At 42.9% G+C, this 10958-nt stretch overlaps 1 pseudogene; it reads right to left on the reverse strand.

Moving 5' to 3' along the window:
• Positions 1-1725: 1725 nt before the first annotated feature.
• LOC133111135 (NACHT, LRR and PYD domains-containing protein 3-like) lies at positions 1726-10750 on the reverse strand (annotated as a pseudogene).
• Between the last annotated feature and the right edge of the window lie 208 nt (positions 10751-10958).

The raw sequence follows: 10958 nt of genomic DNA on the forward strand, positions 1-10958 counted from the left end.
TGAAGGCAGCACAGAGATCTAGAAGAATGAGGACAGAGGAGAGGGAGGCTGCTCGTGCGGCATGGAGTGACTCACTGACGGAGAGGAGCGCAGTCTCTGTCGAGTGGCCCGATCTGAAGCCAGACTGATAGGGGTCTAGCAGGTTGTTGTTAGAAAAGAAGGAAGAAAGTTGAGTAGAAGCGGCTTGTTCTATAGTTTTAGAAAGGAAAGGAAGAAGAGATACCAGGCGGTAGTTCTGGATGATGGAGGAATCCAGAGCAGGCTTTTTTAGCAGCGGAGTGATGTGGGCCTTCTTGGAGGATGCCGGAAAACAGCCGGAAGACAGGGAGGAGTTGACAAGGGAGGTGACAAATGGGAGAATGTCAGGTGTGATAGTTTGGAGAAGAGAAGAGGGGATAGGGTCAAGGGCACAGGTTGTAGGGCGGTGGCAGAGCAGGAGTTGAGAAACATCAGAGTCTGTAAGGGGGGAGAAAGTGGAAAAGGAAGGGATGGGCCTAGAGGGGGGGAAGGGCACAGTGAGGGGGGCGGTGGTTGTAAAGGATCTGCGGATGACTGTGACCTTCTCATCGAAGAAATCAGCAAAGTCATCAGCAGCGAAGGAGGACTGAGGAGGAGGAGGCGGTGCGTTGAGGAGAGAGGAGAAAATGGAGAAAAGTTTCCGGGGGTTAGAAGCAGAGTTCTGAATTTGCGTTTGATAGTATTTTGCTTTGGCGGCAGTGACATCGGAAGAGAATGCCGCCAGGAGAGACTGGTAAGTCATGAGGTCTGAAGCGTCTCTGGATTTCCCCCACTTCCTCTCCGCTGCGCGGAGGCTGGCCCTGGAGGTACGGAGGGTGTGAGATATCCAAGGACTGGGAGGGGATGTGCGAGGTGGCTTTGAGAAAGGGGGACAGAGAGAGTCAAAGGCGGAGGAGAGAGATGAAAGGAGGGTGGCAGATGCAGAGTCAGCGGGGAGTTTGGAGAAGGATTCGAGAGGGGGGAGTGAGGCGGTGACGGTGCTGGCAAAGGAAGAGGGTGAGAGGGAGCGGAGGTTACGGCGGGCTGAGGAAGTGTGGGTGGGAGGAGGGGGAGGAGGATGGGGAGGAAGAGGGAGGGAGAATGAGATGAAGTGGTGATCAGATGTATGCAGAGGGGTAACTGTGAAATCGGAGCATGAACAGTTCCTCACAAAGACAAGGTCTAGGACATTGCCCGCCTTGTGGGTTGGAGGAGAGTGTTGCAGGGAGAGGCCGAAGGAGTGGATTAGCGGTAGGAAGGCAGCAGACTGGGAGGCTTCTAGGTGGATGTTGAAGTCTCCAAGGAGAATCAGTGGGGTGCCATCCTCAGGGAAGGAGCTGAGAAGGGTGTCTAGCTCATCAAGGAAGTTTCCCAGGGGCCCTGGAGGACGGTAGATAACTGCAATGAAAAGGTTAGTAGGGTAGGATACTGCAACAGAATGGAATTCAAAAGTGGATATGGACAGGTCAGAGAGGGGGAGAAAAGACCAGCAGTGTGAGTATGTGTGTGTGTGTGTGTGTGTGCGTGTATTTACAGCAGTGTGTGTGTGTGTGTGTACTTACAGCTGTGTGTGTGTGTGTACTTACAGCAGTGTGTGTGTGTGTGTGTGTGCATGTGTGTACTTACAGCTGTGTGTGTGTGTTTGTGAGTGTGTGTGTGTGTGTCTGTGTACTTACAGCAGTGTGAGTGTGTTTGTGTGTGTGTGTGTGTGTGTGTGTGTGTGTATACTTACAGCAGTGTGAGTGTGTCCAGTTTAGCAGCAGAGAGCACTCTCACTCCTGAGTCTCCTGGGTGATTGTATCTCAGGTCCAGCTCTCTCAGGTGTGAGGGGTTTGAACACAGAGCTGAAGCCAGAGAATCACAGCCTATCTGTGTGACTCTACAGCCTGACAGCCTGCAGAGAGGAGGACAAACATACCTTACAGCACATTCTAACAGGGCTGTGTGTATCATACATATAGCAATGTGCTACACACTTTCTACAGCTCAATGTAAAATAACAGGGCTATGTTAATTAATACATTAATTTATTAATCTTTTGGACAGGGCAGAGCAGACCAGATATACTGTCACTGCAGGCCATATCGGGCCGCCGGCCACCAGTTGCTGCATTAGACCTGATAGTAAAAAAGAAACAGCTGCCAAATGCATACGAGCAAATGATTGGATCGGTTCCCTTATGGATGTTCTCACCTGTTCCAAAATATCTGCAGGGATTTGTGGACTTAAACACAATTTATATGTTTATCTAAACAATCAAAATAATTCATTTTGTGCTGATCAGATAGAAGTCACTTAGTCAAAGAGTAAGCAAACTTCCAAGCTATTTAGCAATGACAAGTTAATTAACTGATCTGTGCATATATTTAATTCTGCAAAGCATTGATTGAAGTATTGAGTATTGATTTCTCCTAATTATATGTAGTAGCCTATTTCTCTATAGCTAGCTTCCTTCATATGTACTCCATGTTACCCTAGATTGGCCGTATTTGACCCTTCACTTTTCTACTTTTTGGGAACATTTCTCCATCCTGTGTTTTTGAATGCTGACTGCCGTGGTCTACATTATGTGAGTGTGAGTGCAATGTGAGTATGACTGAGAGTGAGAGCTTAGTGACCAATTAATACATCGGTCACATTGGTCAAATTAAGGCAGTCACTTTTGCAGACAACAAAATCTGTCTGCCCCCAATACTTATAATTATCAAACACATAGCATTGTGTTACTTTTCTGCTACAGCGTAATACATAATAACAGGGCTCTGGAATAAATCATTATCATTATTTGAGAGATTCAGGTTAATTTCATTTGAAGGCAAATTTATTTTCTTAATTTTGAGGAATGTATACATTTCAATGATTTGATTTGATGCTTCACTATTTGACAAAACAAAAGTGGCTTTAAAATGTGCTAAGAAATCACAGTCTTATTCTACCAAGAGGAAGAAGTGAATGTTTCAGTTCTATGGAGTATACAGAACTCCTTTTACACCATTAGTACTATTAGTGCTGTATTTAATCACATTTGGAGCCCTTCTGATTGAAGGGGTTTGTGTTTGTACTTACCCCAGTCTCTGAAGTTCACAGTGTGGGTCCTTCAGTCCAGCAGAGAGCGCTCTCACTCCTGAATCCTGCAACTCATTGTCTCTGAGCTCTAGGTCTCTCAGCTCTGAGGCCAGAACATGACAGCAGCCCTCTGTGAGATTACACCAACCCAGCCTGTTGAAAAACCGCACACACACATGTACACACACACACACACACACACATTTTAATTCACTGCTGGTTGTGACACACATTGGCTGTTGATACATTATACACTCAGTGAGCACTTTATTATGTTTTTATTTGACTTATTTTTTAGACTTCTACTGCTGTAGCCTATCCACTTAGAGTTATGATGCGTTGTGTGTTTAAAAATACTCTTCTGCATACCAGTGTTGTAAAGTGTGGTTACATGTCAGCTTTGACCAATCTGGCCATTCTCCTCTAACCTCTCATTAACAAAATGTTTCTGTCTGCAGAACTGCTGCTCACTGGATTTCTTTTTTGTTTTTTGCAGCATTCTTTGCAAATTCTAGAGACGAGTGTGAGTGAAAATCCCAGGAGATCAGCATTTACTGAGATACTCAAACCACCATGTCACCAACAATCATACCATGGTCAAAGTCACTTAAATCACATTTTTTCCACATTCTGGAAAAACATCAACTGACGCTCCTGACCCATATCTACAAGAGTGTATGCATTGCACTGCTGCCACACAATTGGCTGATTTGATAATCGCACAAATAAGTACAGTAGGTGTAATAAAGGTGTATAATTCCCTATTTGTTGGGATATGCACAGAAAATTAGGTTCATAAACTTTTCCAACTAATCCACTAAAGTTAATGACATGGTTCTATTAACCAACAAAAAATATTTAGATGGAAAAAAAAGATGGCATTCAACTCAAGTTTGGGAGCATCCTGCAATGATTTAATTACCCTTTCTACTGTAAAAAGTGTTGACATACATATTACATTTAAGATCAGGTAGTGTACTTTATTCTTGCCTTATAGAACATGTTTTTTGGTCTACAAACATGAAACCATTCTGTCTTTACTACGAATAGATTAATATAATGTACAAGTAAACCAGTTATACTAAATACAATGTTGTTATTACCATGATAAACAATTATTTTCTTCCTAATCATGTAAACATAGAGTAGTGTGCATAAATCTGGCCACCCCTGGTCAAAAAGCTTTTTACAATTAACATAATTAAGTGAACAGAAGTGAACCTGACCTCTAAATGGTACAATGCTAAACATTACACATTTCTTCAAATTTTAAAACAAGATTACTATTTATTTACATTTTCTACAGTTTCAAAACAATAAAAAGGGAAAAAAAGGCCCTGTGCCAAAGTTTGGGGACCCTGTTAGTTAGTACTTTGTAACTCCTCCTCGGGCAACTATAACATCTTATAAACGTGTCCTGTAGCCAGCTAGAGTATTTCAATTCTCACTTTTAGAATTTTTCCCCATTCTTCCTGGCAGAAGAACTTTTGCTCAGAAATATTCCTCAGCCGTGTATGGCTTGTTTGAGATATCTCCAAAGACTTTCAATAATATTAAAGTCTGGGGACTGTGGTGACCATTCCAAAACTTTCCTCCGTATTTCCTGGAGGTACTTCATGGTTCATTTAGAGGTATGCTTTGGATTATTGTCTTGTTGAAATGCCCAACCTCCCTTCAAGTTCAATGACCTTTGAACATTAGCCTCTAGAACTTCTTGATATTTGGTGGAATCCATTCTTCTTTCCCCTCACACAATATTTCCTGTGCCCCCAGCTGCCACACAACTGGAAAGCATAATGGATCTACAACGATGCTTCACAGTTGGCTAAGTGTTCTACAAAGGCTTCACCCTTTTTTCCAAACATACATTCTTTTGTGGTGGACAAAAGACGCGACATGTAGGTCTTTGTTGTTTACACTATGTTGTATTGTTGTCCTGTGAAGAGCTAGACCTGTTTTTGCTACTCTTTTTGTAGCTCTTTCGCAGTGATGTGTGCATTTCTCACCAGGTCGCAGGACAGTTTGAATGGCATGAACACAACACGATGAGGAGTTTGAGCACAGTTGTCTTTGTTTGCAGTAGCAAAGTGACCGAATAAAATAATGTATGTCATGGGGAACTAGGGGACTAGAATAGACCTGTTGTGACCACCAGTCACCATGGGTGGCTGCTAAAAAATGGAAATCGTAGATTTAAAAAGTAGATTGCATGATGTTAGGCGCCGTACAAAAGAAAAACACTGGGAGTAAACAAGACACAGGTGGTGGTCCAGCTAAGTAACTGCAGTAGTTAGTTTCATATCAGGATATTCAAAATATTGATACTTCTGTATCAAACCAGCCATCCATATTTTTTTATGTGAAATGGGAGCAAATAAATCATATTAACACCAATTTCTTGTCACAGGTAACATAGTCGATCCCTGAGGGGTAAAGTCACACATTACACAGTGCTACTCACTTCAGTCCCTGTAGTTTACAGTTTGGACTCATCAGTGCAGCACAGAGCAGCTCCACTACTGAATCTCCCAGGTTATTGTAGGTGAGGTCCAGATCTCTCAGGGGTGAGTTTAATGACTGGACAGCTGAGGCCACAATATCATAAGACTTCTCTGTGAGATCACAACTGTTCAGTCTGCAAAGGAGAGTTAACATAAATTATTTTAGAATAATATTAGATATCTTTATAAAACATGTCATATTTAAAATTGAACAATGATAGTGTTCAGTGTTCAATTGTGAAATTAAAAAGATTTTAACATCAGTTCGTATTGTTGATAGATTTTTGGCCTAGCAACCACCAAAAGTAAAAGGAAATAAACAGGAATAAAAGGATATGTTCCACTCATTTGGAATACATAGCAGAAGATCATGGCATGTTTGATATCTAACAGCCCATGTTTCCGTGGTAACTGTGATTAACCCCCCATAGCACTGAAAGCCAATGCACAGATATAGACACAGATTCACTTCAGAAGCAGGAAGTGATCTGTTCACATACAGTACCAGCCATAATGTTTGGGACAAAGACCCATTATGTCTTACTTTGCCACAATTTTAGATTTGGAACACACAATTAACATGTGGTTAAAGTGCACATTCTCATATTTTACGAAAGGGTACTATTATGCCTTTATTTCACCATGAATAAATTGCAGAGGAGTTTATACATATTCCCCCCATTTCAGGGCACCATATGGGACACGTGGCTTCACAATTGTTTGTAACTGAATGTGTTTAATTGCCTCCTTAATGCAGGGATAAGAGAGCTCTCAGCACCTAGTCTTTCGATCACATTTGGAATCTATTATTGTTGTATATCAGGACCAAAGTTGTGCCAATGAAAGTTAAAAAAAGCCATTATGAGACTGAGAAAGAAGAATAAAACCGTTAGAGACATTGGCCAAATCTTTGGCTTACCAAAATCAGCTGTGGCAAGGGCACAATTTGCGGGAAGGAAGCAGGGCAATCTGAGGACACACCTGGACTATGTTATGAATCAGTCCAGGCTTTTAAAATGTGTGCTTCCTTTCCACAGTAGGTGGCAGAGACCGGGAATCCACAGGAGAGGGGAGAAAGCTGAGACACATGACAGGCGAAAAGCTGAAAGGCAAGCCAAATCTGGCTAAAATAACATCTGGCCTGGACTGATTCACAACATAGTCCAGGTGTGTGCCTACTTAATCAGTGGGCATGGTCCTCGGTTTTCCCTGCTTCCATCCTGCCAACAGCGTCCTTGCCACAATAACAGATTACTAACTGCAAAGGGACTGACAGGCCAAGGAAGACCTCCACAACTGATGACAGAATAATTATCTCCCCATAATGAAGTAAAAGGTCTTGTGGACAGATGAGGAGAGAAATCTATGGAAGAGAGAAGGAATTGCCCAAGATCCAACACATACCACCTCATCTGTGAAACATGGTGGTGGGGGTCTGTACACCAGCACAAGGAGAGGTGACACATGGTGGTGGGGGTCTGTACACCAGCACAAGGAAAGGTGACACATGGTGGTGGGGGTCTGTACACCAGCACAAGGAGAGGTGAAACATGGTGGTGGGGGTCTGTACACCAGCACAAGGAGAGGTGAAACATGGTGGTGGGGGTCTGTACACCAGCACAAGGAGAGGTGACACATGGTGGTAGGGGTCTGTACACCAGCACAAGGAGAGGTGACACATGATGTTGCATCTGAGACGGGTGCGTGGGGGTTTGACCCAAAATGCACGACTCAGAAACAATAGTTAGATAAAGTCCCGTCAGGAGCGTAGTCAAAACAAGCAAAGTCCATACACGTAGATCCAGCCAAACAAACGATAAACAAACAAAAAGCACGGTGCCAAGGGAAGAGGCGAACTCGTAGTCGGTAGACGTGCTGTGAGGTCCGGTAGCAGGAGAGCTGTCAGCGGGGCAGAAGTACAGGCGGACGGCAGGCAGGGTCGTAGTCGAGGGCGATGCAGAAGTCGAAACCATAAAACAATCAGCGAGGCAAAGGTACTGAAAGGTGTTCTCAAGGAATTCCGGATTCCCTCCATGAGTGAGTTGTTATTCAGTTCATTCAGACAGTGGAACAGGTTGATGGTCCTCTCTGCTGAACTTTCCTCTCCTTAATGTATTGGACTGTTTTCTCAACACTCTCTGATCTGCTTTCTGACAGTGTCAGAGGGCCTGGGACAGGTGATGTGCTTTCTGTCTGTGTCCATAGTCTTTGAAAGAAATAAAAAATGGAGTTTGGTTTGTATCCACTTCCATCAGATCTGCTTGGTATCTGTCTCTGTGGGTCTGATACACACTGTTTCAACAGCCCTTCTAAGAGATTCTGAATGGAGTCCCGAGAGAGGCCGAGCAGGAATCGGAGGAAAAGATCCAGGTGTCCAGTCTTACTCTCTAAGGCCTGATCCACTGCACTCCTGTGTACCTTGGACAGCTGCACTCTGTTTGCATTCTTCTCCCCCTTTGTCACCTCACCGCCATAAGCATTATGGAAATGAGAATCATCATCATCATCATCTTCAAGTTCTTCTTGGAATTTTCTCTTTCCTGGTCTGAGTACATTTCTGTTCTCATTCACACATGAATGAAACACATACAAGGCAGCCATAAACTCCTGAATGCTCAGATGCACAAAGCAGTAGACCTTCTCCTGATCCAACCCACACTCCTCTTTAAAGATCTCTGTGCACACCCCAGAGTACACTGAAGCTTCACTGACATCAATGCAACTCTCTCTCAGGTCCTCTTCATAGAATATCAGATTGCCCTTTTGCAGCTGTAGAAAAGCCAGCTGCCCCAGTTTCAGGATGATTTCTGTATCTGGCACCAAATTCTTTGGGTTTGTCTCATAGGCACCACAGTAATTCTGATTCTTCACATTAGTCTGAATGAGCAGGAAGTGTGTATACATTTCAGTCAGAGTTTTGGGCAAATCTCCAGACTCTACTTTATCCAACATTGTCTCCAGAACAATAGCAGAAATCCAGCAGAAGACTGGTATGTGGCACATGATGTAGAGACTCCTGGATGACTTTATGTGCAAGATAATTCTGCTAGCCTGGTTCTGATCTCTGATTCTCTTTCTGAAGTACTCCTCTTTCTGTGGGTCATTGAACCCTCGCACCTCTGTCACCTGGTGGATGCACTTTGGAGGGACCTGATTGGCTGCTGCTGGTCGGGAGGTGATCCAGAGGAGAGGAGAGGGAAGTAGGTTCCCCAGAATGAGGTTGGTCAGCAGCACATCCACTGATGATGACTCTGTTATATCACAGCAGATCTCATTGTTCTGGAAATCTAGAGGTAGCTGACACTCATCCAGACCATCAAATATAAACACAACTTTGACATCATCACCTTCAACACTTTTGATCTCTTTCAGTTGTGGGAAGTAGTGCTGTAGAAGTTCCATCAGACTGAATGATCTTTCCTTCTCCAGATTCAGATCTCGGAAAGGAAAAGTGAAGATGAAATCAATGTCACGATTGGCTTTTCCTTCTGCCCAGTCCAGAATGAACTTCTGCACAGAGACAGTTTTCCCAATGCCAGCAATGCCCTTTGTAAGTACAATTCTGATGGGTTTCTCCTGGCCAGGTAAAGGCTTAAACATATCATTGCAGAGGATTGGAGTCTCCTGAGTGGTCTGTCTCTTGGATGCTATCTCAATCTGTCTGACCTCGTGTTCATTATTAACCCACCCACTCGCCCCCAGTGTGATGTAGAGCTCTGTATAGATCTCATTGAGGAGGGTTGGGTGGCCCTGCTTTGCTAAACCTTCAAAGATGCATTCAAACTTCTTCTTCAGATGAGTTTTCAGTGCTGGCTGGGCTCTTTTTATCAATTCACCTGAAGAGAGGTTTAGGAGAATCACTTAAATTTTAAAGATCAGAAACAGTCAATTAATAATACTTGTGTTTTCACAATGTTTTGCACACCTCTCAGATGTACGCACCTCTAATACCCCTTTCACACAGAAGCAACAAGCTGTGAATGTCCCATGTTTGCTTTTGGTGTGAAAGGGTTGAAAGGGTCAACCCGGGGTATTAGTCCCAGGACCGTGACCCTGCTCTCAACCTGGGAATTACCAAGGATGGACATGGCTTTGCTTTGGTTTTTGAAAGGGGTACCAATCAAGGAACCTCATGATGCGATAGTAGCCTTTGTCAGCAACGGTGCTTGTTTTAAATTGTGTTTTAATTTTAAATCAGTTCTTTCAAGAAAATCATTTTGCAACATGTGGCTTCACTACCTTTCTAGTATCAGGCAGCTCATATTTTTAATACAGGACTAAGTTGCAAGAACATTTGTTCTGTGTGATAATTGTCATCTCACAAATAATGATGTTCATTTGCTATTTCATTGTATATTCACATCGAACCATCATCCCATTCAAATGAGCATATTAAACAATGCAATTATCTAATCAGCCAACTATCTGGCAGCAGTGCAATGCATAAAATCATGCAGATATGGGTCAGGAGCTTCAGTTAATGTTCACATTAACCTTCAGAATGGGGGAAAAAATGTGATCTAAGTGACTTTGACCGTAGAATGATTGTTGATGCCAGACAGAGTGGCTTGAGTTTCTTAGAAACTCCAAAGTGGATAGGCAACAGCAGCAGGAAGACTTAATAAGTCTGAAAAATAAGTCTAATAAATAGATGATAAAGTGCTCACGGAGTATATTATATCATCTAACGGGGGAGGCTATTCAACACACACTTATAGCAATGAAGGGTTTATAGGAATTCTGGTTGCTGCTATATTTAAATGCTGTTATGCACAGGTTGTATATGTTTCATGAATGTATGTTCAATGTATATGACTGTCAGTGTAAAACACCATAAATTGTGAATGGTAGAAATAAAAACATTGATCTCTGTAAGATTCGAAAGGTAAAGTAATTTCAGGACTCTAATGAACACACAGTAGCAGTGAGAGAAAAATCTTACTGTGCTGCTTACCTCTCTCTGTTGACTCAGTGAGATCCTTCTGCTTCATGTTCCTCAGGATGTGGAGTGTGATCTTCAGAGACCTCTCACTGCCACAGGTCTCCAGCATCTTCTCAACTATGGACAGGGCCTCAGGATCCTCCTGCTCTCCCCCAGTGCATTCTGGGTAGTCATGGCTTTGATGACTCTTGAACAATTTCTTCATCATCATGAACTTATCCAGGACAGTAGGATCTTCAGACATACTCTTAAAACATTCTGGGCAGTCCTGACTCAGATGGCTCAGAAACAGTTTCAACTTTTCATTCTTCTTCAGCTTCATCAGAGTGTGCAGGAGAGGCTGAAATAAACATACAGTATGAACATAAACAACAACTAACAGTTTTCGCCAGATTTATGAAAAACGCGTAGACACAGCTTTTTTTCATATCCACATGTATATGGTGATAAAT

The sequence above is a fragment of the Conger conger genome, chromosome 15 (genome assembly GCF_963514075.1).
Source record: "Conger conger chromosome 15, fConCon1.1, whole genome shotgun sequence".
Lineage (NCBI taxonomy): Eukaryota > Metazoa > Chordata > Actinopteri > Anguilliformes > Congridae > Conger > Conger conger.